Source organism: Mytilus edulis, chromosome 8 (assembly GCF_963676685.1).
Source record: "Mytilus edulis chromosome 8, xbMytEdul2.2, whole genome shotgun sequence".
In the NCBI taxonomy this organism is placed as follows: domain Eukaryota; kingdom Metazoa; phylum Mollusca; class Bivalvia; order Mytilida; family Mytilidae; genus Mytilus; species Mytilus edulis.
In genome coordinates, this window is record NC_092351.1 from 11627290 (window position 1) to 11651675 (window position 24386).

A 24386-nucleotide genomic window follows, 5' to 3' on the forward strand; every position below is an offset into this window, starting at 1 on the left:
CTCTTGTGGAGAGTTCTTATTGGCACTCATGCACCAACTTCTTTTATATATTGTGTATAAGTTTTGTAGTATTTGGTTGAGGGAAACTAAAGTAAGAAGTGCGGAACCCGTTTGTATGGGACGTTCGGGACAGACGGACTAGTACGTGTAACTCTTCATATTCCTAAATCATGGCGCTAACACAGAAGTTCTTACTATTGTGCTGGTGATACACATCCCACTAGCACTGTCATTAACACATGTACATATAATTTTATTATAAAAATATTCAATCTTAATCTTGATTTCTTTTTTTTTGGTCGAATGATTATATGCATGCCCTTCACAACGACTGAATGAGTATCAAATTTGACAAATTTATTGTACATTATTATATATTTTATTATATTTTATGACTTTTCTTCCAACTAATGAAAGCTTACCAACTTATTGATCATAACTTTCCTTTATATGTCTTTTAACATTCTGTTTTGAACAAAAAGATTTCTTACATATACATCACATGTATTTCTTTCAAATCTGACATTATTAAAAAGCCATTAAAAAAAATTCAGTCGAACTTGATAATAAATGTGCAATCAAATATATATGCAAGTCGTCAACTGGTCAAGTGGCTAGATGCACATATCGTTAGCCATATAAACATCATGTCCTAATTGGGTGGTTTTAAAACTCCTAGCATAGGCGCCACCCCCCACCCCCCCCCCCCCCGCCTTTGTGGGAAAAATTTTGTTGATTATATAGGAATCATTGAAGCATGAATGGAGCGGGCCCTCCTTAGGAAAAGTTCTGGATCCGCCACTGTCTAGACATATTTACGTAAATAAGGGATTTTTAAAGGGAAAAAAAGAAAACAAAATGACTGAATTAAATAAAAGGATGTTCGATGTACTGTATACTTCGGTTTGTTTTAAAAATCTATACGATGCTGTATTTTTATCTAGTTTTCTTAAAATAATTAAATTGAGAAGATAAATACCTTATAGCTTCCTTTACCGTCGATGCTAAAATGTTTAATGTTATAAAATAATTTTAGCGTCTTTGACCTACTTTACCTTTTTATTCGGAGACTTGCGGTTATCTTCTGTTATTTTCAACAGGAACATTAGAATGATCTAGAATAGAACCCAGATGGAACCAAGAGGCGGATCCAGGGGGGGAGGTCTTTGTGGGAAAAATTTGGTTGATTATATAGGGAATCATTGAAGCATGACTGGAGCGGGTCCCCCTTCGGAAAAGTTCTGAATCCGCCACTGTCTAGACATATTTACGTAAATAAGGGATGAGTAAAGGAAAAAAAAATGACGGAATTAAATAAAAGGATGTTCGATGTACTGTACGTATTATACTTTGGTTTGTTTTAAAAATCTATACGATGCTTTATTTTTATCTAGATTCCTTATCAAAATAATTAAAATGAGAAGATAAATACCTTATATAACTTCCTTTACCGTCGATGCCAAAATGTTTAATGTTATAAAATAATTTTAGCGTCTTTGACCTACTTTACCTTTTTATTCGGAGACTTGCGGTTATCTTCTGTTATGTTCAACGGGAACATTAGAATATTCTAGAATAGAACCCAGATGGAACCAAGAAGTTGGGTTGCTTTAACCAAACAACCCGGATGTTGAACCAGTTACCATGGTTTCGAACCAAAGAACCAAGGTTCAGAACCAGAAAACCCAGATGGAACCAAGGTTTAGAACCAGAGTGCCCGGATATAACCTAATTGCATTCGGAATTCTCATGACTTTTTATACCTTCAATGTATTGTCCAAATCATTTATTTATTTAGTATACAAGATTGATCGTTTATATGAATATACAGTGTTAATTTCCATTGTTTAACCCAAGCGTACATTTTAGATAAATAAATTGAATGAAAACTACGGTTCCTAATTTGTGCATTGGAATTAAAAATTCGATATGCATCATTACTTTCTTTTGTTTACAACTCTGTCTTGTATTGTTCTGGTCGTACTATTTCAAATATTCAATTTCATGACTGTATCATGTGTATCCATAAGTTTACCATAGTACTATCATATGGTTGGGTTAAAAATTAATGGTAAACCCTTAGGCTAGCTTTTACTGTTTTAATGTTTAATCTTACCGTTTTAATTTCTTGACATAACTGCACGACTCGATTCTCAATTATATGTGTTAAGATAATCGTTGCAAAGAATCCTGCTCAAACTTTAGTGAAAGACGGGGTTAATCTTGCTTTGTTGCGAGAGTTTATATTCTTTGTTGAAGGCAATTGTAGTGACCTGCAATACAAGTTCCATTCAATTGAGTTTAGTTATTATATGTCTTGTGTTTCTGTCTCTGCCCTAGGTTTTCTATATGAGTCTATTGGCACGAGAAACGTCATGTGAGCTTGACCTTTGTCCTCAATGTAAAACTTGTATATTTTGTTTGAATTAAATGGAGAATTAACTGTATGATTGGCATTCGTACCACATCTTCTAAGATATATTAGATACATAAGATATATTGTTAGTTTAGTGTACCACAATGACCCTTTTATCAAAATCCTTTTTTTTTCACAAGAATCTTTTGACCAGACTATGACTTTTTGACTCTTGACCTTTGCATATTGGATGTGTCTCTTGGTATGATTACCTTGACGTCAAGTCAGGAGTCTCTGGTTTTTGTTAGTCTTGTATATTTTTAATTGTAAGTTGATTTTATAATTTGAAGTTTGAACTGGTACACATTTTGTTAAGGGCCATCTGAAGCCCGCCTCTTGAAGAGGGATTTTCTCGCTTTGTTGAAGATATAAAAAAAGAAGATGTGGTATGGTTGCCAATGAGACAACTATCCAAAAAAGACTAAAATGACACAGACTTTAACAACTATAGGTCCCCGTACGTCCTTCAACAATGAGCAAAGCCCATACCGCATAGTCAGCTATGAGGACTCATAAATGACCTTTGACTGCTTTCTGCTCTTTTGACATTGTTACTGTCTCTTTTACACATTCCACATTTCCATTCTCAATTTTTTAGAATGTTTGGTTCAAATGAAACTAAATCCTTTAATTTCCGTGAATATCAAGTAAGAAATTTTACTGCTTCAGTAGCATCATGTTCTGCCAGCTGTGATAGATAATGCAAAATGTTTCAATCATTTTACCTTAGATTTCATTTCATGGACATGTAGGTATGGATAGTCTGCTTTTACATCATAAAAATTCACACAGAAGGTATACGCATATCAATAAACTGAACTCAATGCTAAGAACCATTAAAGTACACTTAGACAGAGAGCTCAATCTAGTGAAACACTTTGTTAAGTTGGTCACATTTAACTTGATATCACTGTCTGTTACCAAACTGCACCGAGATCCTGAAAAAAAATGTGCAAGTTCAGTTTATTTAAAAAGAGAATTCAATGGAAGAAAATAAGCTGATTACTGAAATAAATGTAGAATATGTCTATTAATCACAGATGCCCCTGCTTGTGAAAAAAATGAGTAAACTTCCACATATAGATGCAGGATTCGCGTAATTTTGACCGTTTTGTGACCATAAGCATTGTGAATAAGTTTCAAAACATTTGGCTGAGGCAAATTAGAGTTAAAGAACGGAAACAATAGATTTAGCAGTTTTCCTATCTCAAGGCTCCGGGTTGACATTTGTATCATTGGTACTCGTACCACAACTTTTAACATCTAAAAAAACATGAACAGTGACGCCATCGTGACCCAATATTGAGCTTTACAGATCTGTGTTATGGGGTAATGTGAATCGCGTATAAGGTTCATAACATTTGATTGAGTCAGACTTATTTAAAACAAAGGAAACGAAAGAGTCAGCACTTTTTATATTTTTTTAAAGGGACATGATAACTCTTGAACGGTAAAAGTGATACTTAAAAAATTCAAATTTGATTTTGTGTTGAGGTAGGGATCCCGCTTACATGTTCAACCCGCCTTATTCGGTATGTATGTGCTTGTGGTAAGTCAGGACCCTGTAATTCAATGAATGTCGTTTTTTATGTGTTACATACTTGTTTTTCGTTCATTTTTTGTACATAAATTTGTTCGTTTATTTTCTCGTTTGGATATTGTTTTACAATGTCATTTCAGTGCCTTTTATTGCTGACTATATGCGGTATTGACTTTGCTCATTGTTGAAAGCTGCATATGACCCATAGTTGTTAGTGTTTGAGTGATCTGGTCTTTTGTGGAGAGTTCTTATTGGCACTCATGCCACATACGGGGGAGGGTTGAGATCCCGCTAACATTTTTAACCCCGCCTTATTTTATATGCACGTGCCTATCTTGTTTTTCGTTTATTTTTTGTACATAACTTATACCGTTTGTTTTCTCGTTTGAATTGTTTTACATTGTCATGTCGGTGCCTTTAAAAGCTGACTTTGCGGTATGAACCTTGCCCATTGTTGAAGACCGTGTTGGTGACCTAGGCTACATTGTATAACTGTTAATTTCTGTGTCATTTAGTCTCTTGTGGAGAGTTCTCATTGGCACTCATGCATCAGCTCCTTTTATATATTGTGTTTAGGTTTTGAAGTATTTGATTGAGGCAAACTAAAGTAAGAAGAGCAGAACCCGTTTTTATGGGAAATTCTGGACAGACGGAATAGTGTAACTCTTTATGTTCCTAAATCATGGCGCCAGCACAGAAGTTCTTACTATTGTGCTGGTGATACACATCCCACTAGCACTGTCATTAACACATGTACAATTAATTGTATTGTAAAAATAATATTCAATCTTAATCTTGATTTCTTTATTTTTGGCCGAATGATTATATACATGCCCTTCACAACGACTGAATGAGTATCAAATTTGACAAATTTATTGTACATAATTATACATTTTATTATATTTATAACTTTTTTTCCAACTAATTAAAGCTTACCAACTTATTGATCATAACTTTCCTTTATATGTCTTTTAATATTCGGTTTTGAACAAAAAGATTTCTAACATATACTTCACATGTATTTCTTTCAAATCTGACATTATTAAAAATCCAATAAATAAAATTCAGTCGAACTTGATAATAAATGTGCAATCAAATATATATGCAAGTCGTCAACTGGTCAAGTGGCTAGATGCACATATCGTTAGCCATATAAACAACATGTCCTAATTGGGTGGTTTTAAAACTTCTAGCATAGGTGGATCCAGGGGGCGTCCCCCAAACCCTTTGTGGGGGAAATGTGATTGATTATATAGGGAATCATTGAAGCATGAATGAAGCGGGCCCCCTTAGGAAAAGTTCTGGATCCGCCACTGTGTAGACATATTTACGTAAATAAGGGATGAGTAAAGGAAAAAAAAAAGAAAACAGCATGACTGAATTAAATAAAAAGATGTTCGATGTACCGTATACTTCGGTTTGTTTTAAAAATCTATACGATGCTTTATTTTTATCTAGTTTCCTTATCAAAATAATTAAAATGAGAAGATAAATACCTTATAGCTTCCTTTACCGTCGATGCTAAAATGTTTAATGTTATAAAATAATTTTAGCGTCTTTGACCTACTTTACCTTTTTATTCGGAGATTTGCGGTTATCTTCTGTTATGTTCAACGGGAACATTAGAATGATCTAGAATAGAACTAAGATGGAACCAAGAGCGGATCCAGGGGGGGGGGATGGAGGGGGGTCCTTCGTGGGAAAAATTTGGTTGATTATATAGGGAATCATTGAAGCATGAATGAAGCGGGCCCCCTTAGGAAAAGTTCTGGATCCGCCACTGTCTAGACATATTTACGTAAATAAGGGATGAGTAAAGGAAAAAAAAAAGAAAACAGCATGACTGAATTAAATAAAAAGATGTTCGATGTACTGTATACTTTGGTTTGTTTTAAAAATCTATACGATGCTTTATTTTTATCTAGTTTCCTTATCAAAATAATTAAAATGAGAAGATAAGTACCTTATAGCTTCCTTTACCGTCGATGCTAAAATGTTTAATGTTATAAACTAATTTTAGCGTCTTTGACCTACTTTACCTTTTTATTCGGAGACTTGCGGTTATCTTCTGTTATGTTCAACGGGAACATTAGAATGTTCTAGAATAGAACCCAGATGGAACCAAGAAGTGGGTTGCCTTAACCAAACAACCCGGATGTTGAACCAGTTACCATGGTTTCGAACCAAAGAACCAAGGTTCAGAACCAGAAAACCCAGATGGAACCAAGGTTTAGAACCAGAGTGCCCGGATATAACCTAATTTCATTCGGAATTCTCATGACTTTTTATACCTTCAATGTATTTTCCAAATCATTTATTTATTTAGTATATTTATATATAATTTATATATAATTTATTCAAATTTTTGGTCTATATTATTTTTCATACAATTTTATTTTATCATTCTAAATAATGTCAATTACCATATGGTAAACATCTAATTATTAATGCCCAACAAGGCACAAATCAGGGCCGACCGTGCAAGGGCTGTATTGCAAGTCAAGGTCGTTAAAAACTTCCATTTGTTTGTTGATTCACATCGATTAAGTAGTTTAGTGTTGTTACTACATAATCTTACATATTCCAATTGTCCAACATACAATTTAGTAGTCTGCCTATACATGTAAAATTCAAATGTAGGAATTACCAGAATAAACCAATGTATACATGTAACACTGTTCGTTCCAGTGATGTAATATCAAGAAAAAAATATAGATTTCACTCGAAAAATTGAAATGAAAAATTATTCAAAATACTTACGACATAGCTATAAAACTTTGTAAACACATATACACATATATATTTTACTTTTGAATTCTAGACATTCAATGGAAAACATAAAAATGGCATATTCGCTTACAATATAAAGTATAGTTACAAAACTGTAGACCATATGTCGTAGATTTAAGAAACTTTATCAATTTAACTGCTGATTTGCTTTAGTAATATAACTGCCACGGGAAAATAACCAGGGCACATTCATCTTCCATTATGCAAAACTCGGCCGATTCCGTATTTGGAGAGGAGCGGAGCCACCAGAAATCAACATCTTTCTTACTGATGATCAGTAAAACAGATTTAAAAAGTTAAAACCAGAATCAAAATTTTTAATCGACGTCAGAAAGGACGACGGGATGTCTGTGTTCTTAAATACGAAACTGAGTATTTTTTTCTCTGACCTGCCAGTACGACAAAATCATTATAATTTATCAGGACATACATGTACATCTATATACCTTAGCTGTATTTGGCAAAACGTTTAGGAAGTTTTGGTATCCAATGCTCTTCAACTTTTTACTTTATTTGGCCTTTTAAACATGGTTTGATTCGGGCGTCACTGATGAGTCGTTTGTAGACGAAACGCGTCTGGCGTAAATATAAAATTTTAATCCTTGTATTTATAATGAGTTTATCTACGGGATATTTCCCGATGTTATGCAGTATTAAACATTTTACAAGTGAAGATTAAATTAATCCTGCAATTGTGTTATCTGTATGCTGAAAACAATAATACAAAACTTTAAAGTTTGTATTGTGTTAAATATTTTTCGTAATTTCGATAAATGCTTCCTATGGATACCTACATTGAAATTCCGTTCCGTTTTGTTTTGTTCCGTAAAGTACCAATAGCCGACACAATTAATTTGTATGACGTGAAAGTTTTAAAAATGAAGTAGTTTCCATTGATTGTGCTTTATCTTCTATTCACTCTGTTAAGCAGTATTGACAGTCTGTATATGTCCATTTTCATTTAATACACAATGAAATTAAAGTTAAAAAGGAAAAAACATATCATTATTTAACTATTTAAATCAGAATGGAATATTTTTGTATTACTATACCGCATTAATAAGACAGGTTAATACTCATCGGGAAACTAACCCTTTTTGAATATTACTGAAAGCAAAATGTAAGTGTTTTCAGATCATTGATATTGGAGGAAGGGGCGAATTAAAGACTGTACACAAAAATATTGTGAAAAGGCAATTTAAATTCAAATTTATCAATAAGTTTTTGATACCTAAGTGCATCCTAAATATTAGAATTTGTTTAACAGATCATTCAAATAGCTACTATCCTAAAGAGAAAAGGTAACTTATTATTCCTATCGATATACATATGCTGTTCCATATCCTCCAATTACTTGCCAAACAAATCATTAAAATTAGCCGTGTGATTGCACGTTTACGAACCCGCTACCTTAATCAATTCGTCAAATGCGATATCAGACATATTCACGCCATAAAACTGAAATGCCAAAGAATCAACTGCAGATAATAAACCATTCAATCCCTAAAGTTTAAAGCATATATTTGCTAAAACATACTGTAGAGAGTGGAACAGTAAGGTACAAAATAGAACTCAAAACATGTCAAAAAGAACTGTTTGGCCTTTCTGACAATCATTTAGGTGTTTATTACAGGAAGATATTTCCTTTGACGGTGACACTTCCATGATAAGTGGGAAACCATGGTTTCAGTGCACACTACATGATTTGAACATTGAGCATATTGTTATGAAATAACTTTTGAAATACAAAAGTTTTTGAGACAATGCAGAAATTGAAGAAATTTATGTTTATATTTTAATTAGGTCTTTCCACTTTTCTGTGGAAAGTCCTATTGTTTTACTTCTGATTATTTTTTTTTCTTCCGCCTAATTTTGTTCTTGCAATAAATATTTGTTTTGCAATATGTCGCTTAGATATTTGGTATATGATATCGAACAGTTTATTGGCCTTTGAAATTTACCCTGCGTAACCGAATACTTTTCTTTGTCGGAGTTATCTCCCCAAACACTGTTTTCCTTGTGTCCACTACTCCTTCGCAACCGTAAAAGATTACTAAAAATTTATTTTATAAAATTGCTCAGTATATCCTTCGCATGATTTGTCCTATTTTGACCGAAGCAATATGAACGCTCCATGTGAGAGTTATTTCCCCTAATGCATTTGATATAAGTGATATGCATTTCTATCTTGTAAACCATAAGTGATAGAGACCTAGGATCCTTTGTTTTGAATGGAAATTAAATTAGGTCAAGGTACAAGGTCAAGGTCATATTCTAAATTTTGAATTTGGCTTATTTTTGCATTTTCTCAAACACTTTTAAAGATATATTTAAAAGAACAAGTGGAAAATGTATGCTTTATTGTAATCAAGATAATTTAAATTTGGTCTGAAACAATCCAATGGCTTCTTATAGGAGTTACTGTCCCTGAAATGTTCAATTATAAGGTTAATTGATTATTTCTTCAATTTGGTTCATGATAAGGCCATATGACCTTTTACAAAAGGTTGAATGACATATGAAATTGAAAAATGTCAACCGGAAGTGACCTTAAAAAAACCGGAAGTAGCTATTTTTGCACTTTTTCATGAAAAAGTACTCATAATTCATACATTTTGTTTTTTGAATTCATTAACTTATCACTCAGGACTCGAAATGACTTTTGATCAACCGAAAGTGGCCAATTATCTTCTGATTTTGAGGCAAAATGATAAAGAAACTATATATTTTTGGAATCAGTGTGCAAAAAGCTATCATATGAGACTGGAAGAAATTTACTTCACAACAAATAGCAAATTATCTCCCTTATTTCATTCAAAAGTATATCGAAACTACTTATGTGTCGCATCAGTATAAAGTAAATAGCTTCTTTTCAAAATTCCTATGATGTGGAAAGACCTTCAATTGTTCTCTGAACAATTGGTTTTTAATTTTATAAGAATTACGTATTTAAAAAGGAGAATAAAAATAACAATCAGGTGTATTTATAAAGTCTGTCAGTATATATACTTTATTTATCTGAAACATTTGTTAATTATCGACTCCCTCGTTCTTTTTACTTTTAAACATACAATAATTAAGTATATAATAATTTAAAAATACAAATGACACATAATGAAATTATATACTATATAGCTATATAAAGAGAAAATTAGACAGATATGCGTAGGCATACGTGAATATGCATAGCAATAATACAATCCAGATTATCAATCACAAAATATATATAATGCTATGTTATAAAAATTCTCTGTATATACTTTCAGCTTGCATAAAAGCTTGTTTAGCTGATTCTAGGTCTCCTACTAATTGAAAACTTATACCTAGGATGTTGTAACTGAATATATCCAACTCGCGATTTTCTATTAAATAGTTTTCCTCTATAGTTAACTGTAGATCCTCGAGGGAATTCAAGCATTGCCATCTATTGTTAAGATGATAATAACATAGAACACAAAGGAAATGGGCATACACTACTGGAGGTATTGCTAGTTTTATCATTTGCAATTCGTCCGGTTTTAATATAGCGCTTTTATGAAATATCACCAAATCCAATAGCAAAAATCTCCACAACTGAACACTAGTCATCTTCCTAAATACATGTAAACCTAACAGGTCATAATGAATATCTGAAAAATTGATGAATTGATAGAGTTTATCCGGTGAACATTTTAATAGAGAATATTGGACAATGTAAAGCGCTGTATAGTATTGTTTTCTTTTGTAGAAAAACGAAGCTAACATCAGCCACCCAGAAACAGCGTCATGATGTGTGTTAAGTAGAAGAATACTAATATATGTTTTGTTCAGTTTATAAATAGATTTATTACCGGAAATATCATCAAATGGTAATAGTTTCTCACTTTCTAAACTGTACTTTGACATATAGTATGTGTACATGTATTTGATTTTTGAACTATTACAGGAACATAACTTGTATATCACTTTTTCTAAAGGAATATCGAAAGGGTTCCACATAATGTCGGCCACAAACATGGTTGTGGTTAATAATTGTTGAAAAGAATTGACATGCAAAAAACTTGATTCCTTGCTAATATCAAATGCCAATGCATGGACATTCGAGATTTGATCTGACATCAAGATACATTGCCAACCATAACTGTTTAGAATGTTCAACCTTTCTAAAAGGGTTTTCTGGGAATGCCCTTGTATCTTATTCACAAATAAATTGTTCTCGGGAATGAAATAGTGAGGACAAAATGTATATTCAACACAATATATAAGCCTCCTGAAACATCTCATAAAACAGTATATCAAGTTTGCGGGTTTCCATATTGATGAAGGTAATTCCTCACATATCCAAAATAAAACTGTCTTCATAAAATATGAACAAAGCAATTCTTTACAATCTTTATCTAAAGCTATAACATCTTTCAAAAGGATTTTCATTAGTGCATAACATAGCAATTGTGTATGTGTAAATGTATAAATAAGAAGTTTTTCTCCAACGGAAAATGATATGCGCCATTCTAATTCTTCATTCGTCGATCCTTTTACACCTATAGGTACAAATAAAACCCCGTGTTTTACAATTGCTTGTTTAGCGTCGTATGGCGGCCATGCATTATTTGATCGTGTTACCCATCGTCTTGCTGGTGTTATCCATAATTGACTACGTAAACAGCCTGCAAAGTCACATAGTCCATGTTTGTCAGATACACATGGCCCATGTACAGTCGAAAACCTGCTACTAGCATTCGATAGTTTGTGCTTAAATAAAAGGTTTGAAATGTAGAACTCATTATCTATCTTATCACATACTTGAAAGATATATAGCTTCAATACCGGTGTGCAGTAGACGTAACATAGAGAAACCTGGTTGTGTATCCTTCATTTTCATTTTAAAATATGTTTTTGCAGCATTTAAATCAATGAGTGTATCTTCACAGACCTCGATATATTTCAAAACCGTCATCATATCTATATCGCTACCTCGCATCTGTAGTCCCTCTCCAAAACTTCCACTGACGATTATTGTGTTATGCTTGTTGTTTTGTAAATTATTTCTGACAGTGTTCATCATTCTGATTGATTTAACATGTTCTTCTGTTCCAACAATGTTCTGGCATAGATAATGATACAGATCTGTTGAGGTATTTTGTGTGGCTGAATCAGTAAAAATATTAAAGGAGTAAATGTACGTTTATTTAGGGTGAGAAATTCACGTAATAATGTTTAATTCTGGGTTTTTGTCTGGCCACAAAATCTAGAGACTTTGGATAAAAACTGGTGTAATGTAATCCGTAATACAAAGTAACATTTGTTTGGCATATCAAATGAATAATTTTGTTATCATAAGTTATGCATCCCCAGTTGTGGTCCAATTATTCATAATATAGTTTCAAGCATATACAATTGTAATCGCAACCACTGATTCTAAATAAATGTTGTTATTTAGAATGTTAGACTACAAGATTTTCTATATCTATGTGTGTAGTAATGGTAACATAATATTTTGATACGTAGTGTTAAACGTATTGCTTACATAACATTGATTCGTTGTGTTTTAATCGTGATGGTTACAGAATATTCTGTATCTTATTTTACTAGCATTTTAGTTTCAAATTGGTCTTACTATATTTTTGTTCATAGAAATAGAATTCAGAGAGATATTTTGGCAAAAAAGAACCTGGACCTTTACCAAGCAACAGTATAATTACTTGACAAGAATGTCATTAACTTTATTGTATATTATTATTGTGCTCCTCAAACTAACTGTATTTGTGATATATGTTTCGTCAGTTTTCAAAAATATCCAACGAAACACCAAACAAAAAAGCAATGATCTGGACCCTGTATCATTAACCCCTCGTTGATTGGTAAAGGACTTGCAAGTCTTTATTTTATCACCCCCTACATTTTTAATGTTACTCTTTTTTCGACCGATTTTCTTTTCATTTATTTTTTTTATATGCGGCATAAATAAGGTAAATGCCAAATTTGCTTCTTCAGCAATACGTTTGTTATGCTGATCATATCGCCAATTATTTTATTGAAAACAAGTTTGAGCTGAATTTATTTATACATTAATCGTATGTTGAGCAGTTTACAATGTAATTAAAGGTAGGGAAGTATTAACTGCCTTCTTATCTAAAAACAATGACTTGTGACGGGACTTCCCTTCCTGGAATGTCTATTTTCCATGTTAAGTTCCTGTGAAATTGTTATTTGAAAATAGAATTGCAATATTCATTATTTCTTGACTAAGTGATAGTATATACATGTAAAACCTTCGGTTCCAGTGCTGTGAAAATGTCTTAAAATCGATTGTACACACTTGTAACTTTTTTTCCAATAAAATAAAGGGTGATTATTTGTTTTATTGATAAAGGTTCAAGCTGAAGATTGATAAACAAGAATCGGATGTACAACACTAGTACTGTACAATAGAAAGAAGAGGAAAAATGTGTTATTGAATAAGTATTTACCTACCATTTTAGTTAAAAACGGTGACTGGAACTTCCCTTCATGTAAAATCTACTTTCGTTTCGATTTAAAGATCATGTGAAATAAAATTTAGAAATCAACGTACCGCACAATGAACATATGATCTGGGTTTAGATATAGTGTACTATATGTAAAACCGGTGTAGTAATATTAAAAAAAAAATAATCTTTTAAAAATTAAATGTATCCATCTGATGAGTTAAGCGTTTTTAAACTGACTTTTATAGTTCGTTCTTATGTTTTTTGTTACACCACTGTTCCATGTAATGAAAGGGTTTGGATCCCGCTAATATGTATCCCCGACACATTGTGTATGTTGGTGTCTGTGGCAAGTCAGGAACCTGTTATTTAGTGGTTGGCGTTTGTTGCTGTGCTACATATTTGTTTTTCGTTCATTTATTTGTTAATAATTTAATAACATTTGTCGTTTTATAGATGACTATGTGGTATGGGCTTTGTCCATTGTTGAAGTTAAACACATAGTTGATAATATGTGTTATTTGGTCTCTTGTGAAGAGTTGTCTCATAGGCAATCATATTTAATCGTTGTTTTGTTTTTGTATTTACTAACCAAATAGCTATGATCGGCTATACAGCTTTATTTACACACATACACACACATACATTACCCATATCAATTCTAGACATTCTAAGGAAAACTTAAAAAGGGTAAAATACATGCCACCGTTCAAAAGTAAGCTTTAAAAATAAGGATGGTCGTTATTTTTTGTATTGAGTTTTGCATGTGAAACTAAAATATCTAAATCTTGGAAATGAAAGTGATTATATAAGATGTTTCGAAATCAAGTTCTCTTGTGTAAATTATGGCAGTGTATTCAGGGAATCATGATAATCGGTTATATCAAAACTGTTACTTATAGAATGTATGAGGATGGTGAATTCAATATTCATTTATTAGTGGAATCTTGTATGTCAGTTAGAATTTGTAAAAAGTACATGTTTCAGGGAAATATATTTTTTGTAATGAAAAAATCTTTTCCATACAAAAAAAGACATGAAATGTACTGTGCAGCTGCATTGATACGAAGCAGTTTATATAAACTAGCCAGCTGCTTCTTTGACATATATGTGAATGTTACGTGCATGTATTTCAGATGTTATTTCGTATAATCATTATATATGCCTGGAGATATTTTCAGAGTCATGACTAGAGTGTTGCAACCTGCATATGCTAGAAAAAGTAATTATCCCCTTGGTTATTTATTTCAGAACAAATCTAAATATTCGTTAAATTCAAAATAAAATTTTACATATATCCACTTGAAGAAAGGCCAACTAATATCAACTAAGGTTGTAACTAAATTGTTGAAACCTAATTAACGTTAACTTAGTGTCCATTAAAATGTATATAGTTTGAAATTCCGGAAACTTTCTTTAATATGTACTGCAATATAGTAATTAATCTTGTAAGGCAATCAAAATGTACATTGTCTCTTTTAGTCTATTAGTCTGTCAGATGTTCAATTGTCAAATTCGTAATTGCTAAATGGATGATATATGTTAGATAGGAAAACTGTGTTATTCCCAAAGCATTCAGTATCTGGAATTGTGCAATGAAATATTATACAAGTCTTCAAATGTTAAGCAATGTTCCATATTTAAAATGATCAACCTAATAGTTAAAAACAATATAGCAGTATTAAGAAATTATGTTTTATCGTCTTCACTGTAGAAGACAAAACTGTACGGAAATGATGCATTATAACTCTAAGGTGTTGATATGGAGCTATCAAACTGCGGTAATAAGTCAATATATTTATAAATATTACACGGAGGACATTGTTTCCTGAAATATAACATGTTTGGCTAAAATTAAGAAATATTTTTTTTTTATGCCATGTTATTTCGTTATTGTATCGTGAGTAGGCGTTATATATTTGTCAAAGTTAATGAAAGAAATTGGCCAAATCTATTTTTAATACATTGAATAATATATTTAACATCTATCTGAATGTCTGAAAAGTAATTGGAACTGTCTCGTTGCTATACTGCTTTACTTTATTGTAAAGGTGACAAAAGGTTTTGATATGCATTGCTTAGTGACTGAGCAACCAAACTATGCGATTTCCATTACATATCCAGAGTTGTGGAAAGATTTTCTTTTTTTACCTTCAAGTGAACTCGAACACATTGGAAAAGCAGAATATTGTTTTAATTACACTGGAAAGCGTAATGAGCAAACTGTATACTCCGCAAAACCAATATAAATATTGCAAATACTCTAAAAATGTATGATACTCAGATGGGTTGTATATTGTGTCTTGGATTACAACATGTTTTGGCTTATCCGTACCACACACAATACAGTTTCTTGTTCAATTCTTACTTTAACAGTTGCTTTATGTCAACAGACAGTTTCATTGAAATTCGTTTAACCACAAATTCCCTCAAAATAATTATAAAAGAAAATTAACTTATCAAAACGGAGGCGGTGAAATGTCCTTATGGAATGTTGGCATATTTATAGAGACAGGTAGTTAAAAGTCAGATGAAATTTCCCAGTAATGCCTATCAGAATAGATAAGTCAATCACTGTGAGTTTGCAGCATCAGATCTCAAGTGTCTCGTAGACGTTATAATACAGATACTAGTTACCTAATTTACAAACTCTATCACAATAACTTATACAATTTTGTTATTAAATCTTAGAAAAAAAATAAGAATGGCGTCTTTGATTATGTGATGAAATTTTGATGTCAGTAATAAAACACAAAAACTTAATGAATCTATGCAGAATTTGTTTGAGAATATGCATAATTCATTTGTGTAATTAAGGTTAGTAGAACGAATATTTTGGAACACAATGTAATTAATATAAGTCTGAAATTGTATATCGCGGAAATGTAATAGTATATATCTGTAAATATATGATATGCGTTGCCTTATCAGAAATGTGGTTGACGTTAACCTGATCTAACATGATATATAAATGTTCTATCTGTTTGATAAATTTGATATAGTGCAATGATACATAAAATTTATATATGAATATTATCAAAAGCGTAATGGTATCAAATTTATAAGGGATGAAACGCTTTTCATATTTCAAACAACATTGAAACTTTTATTAGTCTAATATTAATACATAATTTTCGTAATGCAATAAAATAAACACGGATGCCTATTATTACGGAAATAATGAATTAATTTTCTATACTATAGAAGTTAATTCAAATTTTCAAAAATAAACATAAATGGCATTAGCCTTTAAGCTATACTAACTTTGAATGTTAAAATATGTATTATCTTATTTCCATATTGAATATACAAATTACATACAGTTGGAATCAGTTAAGACAACTTTCTAAGGAATCATATAACTATTCTTACCAACACGTGGAAGTTATGGTTGTCAAATCACAACCAAAAAATACCAATCTCGTTTAGAACAGAATATCTAATAATATAATTTTCCTGCTTCAGAATATATGTAAAGGTGATGATAATCTTTTACTGTAAACTATAGTTAACAATGCAGCTATTTAGAAATTATATTATGAGCCTCTGGGTGGAAAAGGAAGGGTCATTTCTTAACTTGTGCCGAAAATGTATTATAAACATTTTGCTTATACAGCTTAGGACGAGTTGTGTTTACAATTTCGGTAACTTAATCTGTTGTATGAGCTATATATAGTTTATTTTATAATGTAAAGAATATGACACTTTAGTAGTTACTAACAGTGTTTTCGATAAGCATTATTGTGGAGTCCGATCATCGACATTGCATTATGTTTTTAAAACAGTGAATTTCCAAGTGACAGGTGACCTAACTGTGGCAGTCATTGGTTCATAGGGAGCAATAAGCGTAATTGATTTTTCATATGCGGTAATGGTTACGTTTTGTTCTGTAGCGCAGACCATATCTTATACTTGTATATGCATGATTGCTCATTTCGAAGCTGATACATTTTCACATGTAGTTAATTTTTCTGGATACGTAGTGAAATTCATTTTCTGTAAATTAGCACACTCTGAAAGCCTTTCGAGATGCGGCTTCTGGTGTTTAAAAATCTCCTGTTTCACACAAAAAGTTCTCTGAAGAAAATTTTATACTTTGCGTACATTTAATCACTCTAATTATTAGTTCATAACTACATTATGGCCATATATATTTACCTTTTGGTTTTCAGGCATATTTGAACTACATTTTTGTAGAACACAATCAAGCATAGCTTAAAGGAATTGAACACATTCTACATTCACCAAAAGTGTTACAAAGTACTCAGCAAAATTATATGTCAAAAGACATAAAGATATACAAATAATGTTTCATACTCCAGTATATTGGACAAATAAGCATAAAATTCATAATTTTAGAAAATTATAAGCTTGTTTTGCTCATTGCATTTTGAAAGGATGTGTCTTAAATTTGTAAAATAGTTATCTTGCGTTCTTATATTCGGTTTGGTTGTTTTTTGTTTCGTTTAAATATTTGTATAAGTTTGTTTTTTTTAAATCTTAATTGTGAAAATTGTTGGTGAGTAAAGTGTCGCTCAATCTCATAGCTAGTTATGTTTGATCATAATGACATTGGTTAAAACTCAAAATTTACCTTAAGTTTCCTCTCTCTCTATGCTTCGATGACAATTGACAACCTCATGATAAAAAACGAATAACGACTAGAGGACAAATAACAGTATACAAAACACAACATAGAAAACTCAAAACTTACCAACACATACCCACTAAAGCAGGGGTTTATCTTCTATGATTTTGGAGAATAAACAGGTCATGCTTCTCATATGACACCCGTCCGTTGCTCAAATAAGTCTAACACGGTGCTGTCACATTCAAGGACGGATTTGTGGTTACAAATGTGGAATATGGCTCTCGTCATTTGTAAAACAAAGATACTATAACGGTCAACCAACTCGTGATTTTTCTAAGGAATTACTTCAACTCTTTGTATGTTTGCCAACATATCTGATGATTATTAACCTGTACACTATATGAAGCTTTTTATTAGTTCCTTGAGACTTGGTTCAATAGTTTTATTGTAAGCAGCAAGTATATATGAAGGAAATCATGATGAGCAATGTAAGGAGCTTAGAACCGTTTACTAAATTTGATAAATACTCATAGGTCTGACCCTACTGACATGTTATTACATAAAAAAGTGCACAATTGAAAAACTGAAATCACCTCTTTTGTCCGAATGGTGTGTTCCCAAACTACATTTATTGTCAAGTTATATATTTAAATATGTTTTTGAGATATATTCAACTGTATCTGTTGTGTTGGTAACGTGTTTATGTGTTCAAAATGGTCACTTACTAAAAGTTGCATTTTTGGGTAAGAGGATATTATCTAATAGCGGAACGTGCAATTGACGGATAATGGCCGCTTCTTTTTAATCTTCTCAAAAAGCTTCTTTTGATTTGTTTTAATCAGTATTCGTGAGTCTTAGTCACAAGTGAATAACATTTGCACATTTGTTAACGTTTATTTTTTTTATTTTGGCTTACGTGATTGAGTTTTTACGATTTAAAATATAACGCAAAAAAAGGAAAGCATAGTCTTAGTGATGTATTTACACGATTAACTGGTTCTGACAATGATGCCCTTATAGTAAATTCATGTTGAAATGTAGTTGTTTTAGTAGTCCATGATATCAGCACACATTATTTATGTTCAATCAAGCAGTTTATTACGGATTTTCCTTTTCTCAATTCATGACAAATAATACAAATGGACATGTTGCATGTTAAGGAAAAACACAATTCGAACTGTTAATAGTATCGCTTCTCTTAAGTCATTGTATTAAAAGAATTTAGAAGAAGAAATTTTACATTCCAGATTTCAATTTCTCCTGACGCTTAGCAGTAACACCCATCAGTTAAAATCTAAATTTGCAAAACGCTTTTAGTTTTATCATACATTTAAGATTTAGAAACGCACCAATGCAAAAAGTTCAAGAAAGTTGTATTTTGAATGAAATATACAAATCAGTATGATGACAGTCGGAAATTTCGTAACAAATACTAATTGTGTATTATTTTATGCAGTATTTATCACAGTCAAGTAAAACATGTATTATGTTTGGTCTTTAATCTGCTGAGGAAAAACATGAACAATTCTGGAAAAAAACAATTCATAGCGACATTTTCGTTTTTGTAATGGGGTTATAATCGGAAAACATAGTATAAACAAATTTCATAAAGAACAGAAATCGATAAAATGTATGTTAAATAAAAACATGGTGGTTATGATATGTGCACTTTGTCACTAAAATAACAACTTGATATATTCTTGATGCATGCACAACTAAATGATAACTATATTTTTCTAACATATTATGACTGTTTCCATTGTCATGTTTTCTTTGGTGATATATAATTGCATCATTTGATGTCTATTCTAGATAAATTACACTGACCTATTGGAATCATACAACATAGGACATAATGGTACGTCAAACTTAATGCCTTATAAGAGTTTATTGTCATCTGTTACTAATAAGCTTTCCTTAATATCAAGACAATATCTAATTAATCACGGTTAAGAAATAGTCTCCTCTGACATCTAGTAGTTTTAAAGACAATTAATGTGAGCTTATAATACTGAAGTGTCATAGTGTTCGTTATTTGTCATATAATGAAGATAGCGTTTGGTAAATATTATGTAACAGAACATTATCTCAATGTGCTTGTTCTTTTTGATATAATGTAATAAAGGTAAATATTGAACAACAGTGGTCTATCATTCTGGATTAAAATTTGAAATTAAAAATCATTTTAATGTAAATTGCAAAGAAAAGGTAACAGTAAAAGAAAATCAAACATCGAGAGAAATCTAACTCGTTGTTTTAAACTCCATGCGGTATCAACAGATGAAACAGAGACACTACATCCTATATTTAAAGTAGTTACCGTATCTATACATTACTAAGACTTGTACAGGGTTTAAGCAATTATATAGTCCAGTCGATTTGTGCAGATTTTTGACAAAATTGCTCAGATTGTGGTAAAAGCATGAAATTTGGAATAGTGGTAGTATATGTCATGGACAACATTTTAAGCTATGGACCCACTCTGAAAGTCGAAATTTGCGGAAGAGGCGGCCATTTTAAAATGGCGGCCGTTTGATCTCTATAGATTAATAAAAAAAAATTCTGAAAATAATATGAGAGAAGATATTGACATGAAACCTGGGTAATAGAATAACAGTGCTGATTCCAATTGTCTTGTTGAACAAAGTTTTTTGAAATATTACCCATATTGAATGGCGGCCATTTTGAAAATCTTTGTTTTTTTAAGCCAAAAAAGGTAGTCATTATTCGATGAAAATTAAAAAAAAAACCAATGTCGAAGATATACAAAAGATATGTTCAAAAGTAATCGACATAGTTAAAACGCGACCACGAAGAAGATCATAAAATGAACTGTTACTCTAAAAGCAATATTCGTGCCACCGCTTGTTCAACATAGAATAACAGGAGAATTTTATTTTACAAGTATAAATAAAGCAAGAAAATATTTTTATACCTGTCATTTATAATAGTTGGCTGATTACAGGACAATTCGCTTTGTTGATATTGTTCATTTGAAACAACTTTCAAAATCCTTGATTGCAGACATAATGAATTTCATATCATACAAGTAATTAATGTTATAGGAACATCAACTGCTCAAATGTTCTCAATTGACGTTAACAGTATCTAACAAAAATTAAATGTACATGATTTGTCAAACCTCACTCTGTCTATCATGTTCTATCACATTGTCCTCCACATTTACATAGAGTAGTACAACTTAATACTGCCTTTACACATTTGCATTTCCTTAGTAACCGTGTTCACTTTGACTTATCAGTTAAGCGGTTGCTGCAGGAAGTTATTATAAAGTCATATGGTATATTCATAACAGATGACAAGGACTGTCATCTGAGGACTTCATATGTATTGATGTTTTGGTAGCCATTTTGAATGATGGCTATTTTGAAAACATGAATTTCCAATATAACATTATTCGCTAATCTTATTTATTCACACTGTTTGCATTCACACTTTTTTTACTAATATGCATTAAATATTTATAAAATGGTCAGATAAGGAAGGCATGCACATGTTTACAAAATAAAGATATCAGTATACACGTTTGCCTAAGTAACTTTTTAAAACAGAAATTACGTATATATATATATATATGTGATATAATTTATGACCGAACGTTGTTGTTGGAAAAGATCAAAATTGTAGATTTCTAAAACACTGGAGCTAGATATCAGAAGAACATAATAGGCGTTTAGACTAGAAGGAATGTGTGAAACGGCAAGAGGACATGTGAGGGTTTGCATGCAATGTCAAGCAGATCCAAACAGAACAGACATACACATTTGAGCTGGCAATCACTCTTTTTGATGCAGGCATACAACGATGTTGGGTCTTGAATTGGTTTTCCTTTAGCTCAATTTGAAACAGTTGAACAAGGGTTATGGAACTGCAGAAGCACTCCAGACCGCACAAATCCTGTCAAACAAATTTTCAGACCTCAAAATATTTCATCAGTAAAAGGGAAAACATACTTTTGATGTTGAAGATAAATTGCCAGTTGAAAGAAAACAAGAAGTAACTAGACACTGTTAAGTAATACTGAATCAACACAAACAATGACTGCAATGTATTTTTTTCTGTGGTGATGTATCTGAAGATCTCCATGATACTTCGAAATTTAAAAATCGACAAAAATGGGACATGACTGTGCGCCTGTACTACAAGACATATTTCCTTAGCCAAAGTTAGAGCTGGAGATGTCAAATTACCAGTATCCTGCTTGATGATTGATAAAACTTGACAACATAGCAAATAGGCAGAATAAAAGACACAGAAAGAAAGCCAAGAATCTTTTATCCAAAATAATAAAATAGATTGACGGCACACGGTCTGGCAGAGGTATTGTACCAATCTCCAAGCTTGCAGATCATGCTGAATTGTACAATAAACGCCTGGAACAACTTGTAGTTATCATGAAAGGAAGGACTGATACAACGCATCTAACAAAATAGGAATGTAGCTAACAAAGGATATCTGCAAGCATACAAGCAAGATAAATTGGTTCTCTTGATTTTCAACAAAGGTATTCTTGAAGCTCTGAAACAGACCTGATAATTAAAGGGTATCACCATAGCCATAGCAGGCAAACTATATATGCTTGATACTTAGAAAAGCTTTACAGGGACACTCAACAACAGCAATTAACACGAATCAGTTCACCAGACATAAGTTTTCTTAGTATGAATGATACAGGATGGCCAAACATCGAGACACAATCCAGTAATATCGGTGAGTGGAAGACAACACTCACCATTTCTTAGCTATAATAGTTCAATTATGCAACTCCTCCGATAGAGAGTAAGATGTCTCAAAGATTGTGGAACGGAGTCATTTTGAAAGCCTACAATGAATGTCCCTGTAAACCTTTCTATAGTAGCAAGCCGAACTCTTCAAACTATTCTAGTGACTTTGACTATGAAGAGGCCTTCCCCATCACGACGTTAACAATTTGTAAAAGACATGGCCTGTTCAGAACTTCCCTAACATAGTCATTGAGAATTCAGAGAAAGACGCAACCTTTCATGTGTGCTTGCATATCATCTATGATAGCTATTATTTAATTTTCATAAATGTTGTATTAATCATTCCTTCCATGACAACTAATTCACTAAGGACGTTTACTGTACCATTTTTCCATATCATCAATTTCAAATATTAAAACAATATCTGTTCCAGACTGTGAGCCGTCACAGTTTTCTATTATTTTGGCAAGCCCCATTGCAATGGATAACAGATTCTTGATTTTCTTTCTGTGTCTCGAATTCTGTCTAATTGCCTTGTCGGGCACTTTTAACAATCATTTAGCATGAGATCGGCTCCTGAAATATTGTAGATCTTGTAATCTTCAGCACTGAGTCTGGCTAAAAGAACAATGGTTAATAGTTCAAGTGACAGTCAAATACTCTATTGTCGATCACAATTGTTGATGCTTCATGATGATAGTCAGATACCTCATCACAAAGAAAAAAAGAAATATCTGCAATCATTGTTCTTGTTGATTCATCACAAGTGTGGCTGGTTATTCTACTGTTGTTTTTTTTTCAATCCGTGACTCATTTTGTTTTTCCTGACTATATATATTAAGATTTGCTTTGACAGGATTAGTACCTTTTGTCTTGTGATTCTCCCATTGCATGGCCTTCATCAACGTGGAACAGTTGTATGCTTACAAAAATTACTGATTACCAGCTCAAATGTCTATGTCTGTTCTTTTTGTATTTGCTTGGCATTGTAAATCATCACGTGTCCTCTCTTCTCGTTACGGAATTCTTTCCAGTCTATCTATTTATTAGATTTTTTCAGCTCTAGTGATTTTGATACCTACGTATTTTTCCTGTTCAACATACAGTGCTCATATTGTATACACACATTTTTTAAATGGTAAAAAAGTACCTAAACCCTACATGCTAAACTGCAATTAAAAGAATTTACGTATTTTTTTAAATGCATTTATTTGTTAACATATGCATACCTTATTTGAGCACTTGGTGAATATATCTTATAAGAAGCAACAGTCATAAATAAATGATTGGCAAAACTATTTGTAAATGCATATAAAACTTAGTATTAATTAAAAAAAAACAATTTAGGATAGCGAATAATAATATATTGCAAATTTACGTTTCCAAAATGGCCACCATTCAAGATGGCCACTAAATACTTCAATAGTCCTCAGTTTATAGTCTTTGTCATAAGAAATACGAAAGTTTATCAAAATTAGTTTAGTAACATATTTTTCATATTTTTTCTAAAAAAAAATATTGATTTTTTGGACATGATTTCAAAATGGCCGCCCAGAACCGCCATTTTGATTTTCTGAATTGGGTCCATAGCTATAAATGTTAGTTATGACCTCAACTAACACTCTGCAAAGTTTGATGCTTTTACCACAATCTGAGCAATTGTTTCACATTTCGACTGGACTAATACAACTATAATATCATTTAAGACTTTAGAATAAAAGGTTAAATATACGTACTAGCAAAAAATCTTAATGACTTAGATTCCATGTCATATGAATTATAATATCCACAAAAACATGAGAGTTTAGAAATGTTAAACGTATTTAGCAATTACAAAATGTTATTTACCATGAGTGAT

General features: G+C 31.9%; 1 long non-coding RNA gene and 1 pseudogene across 1 annotated transcript in view; one reads left to right on the plus strand and one right to left on the minus strand.

Annotated features, from left to right (window-relative positions):
- LOC139484823 (uncharacterized) overlaps positions 1 to 24386 on the plus strand; it is a 452262-nt gene that overhangs the window by 179687 nt on the left and 248189 nt on the right. The window lies entirely within an intron of this gene.
- LOC139484792 (uncharacterized) lies at positions 9900 to 11877 on the minus strand (annotated as a pseudogene).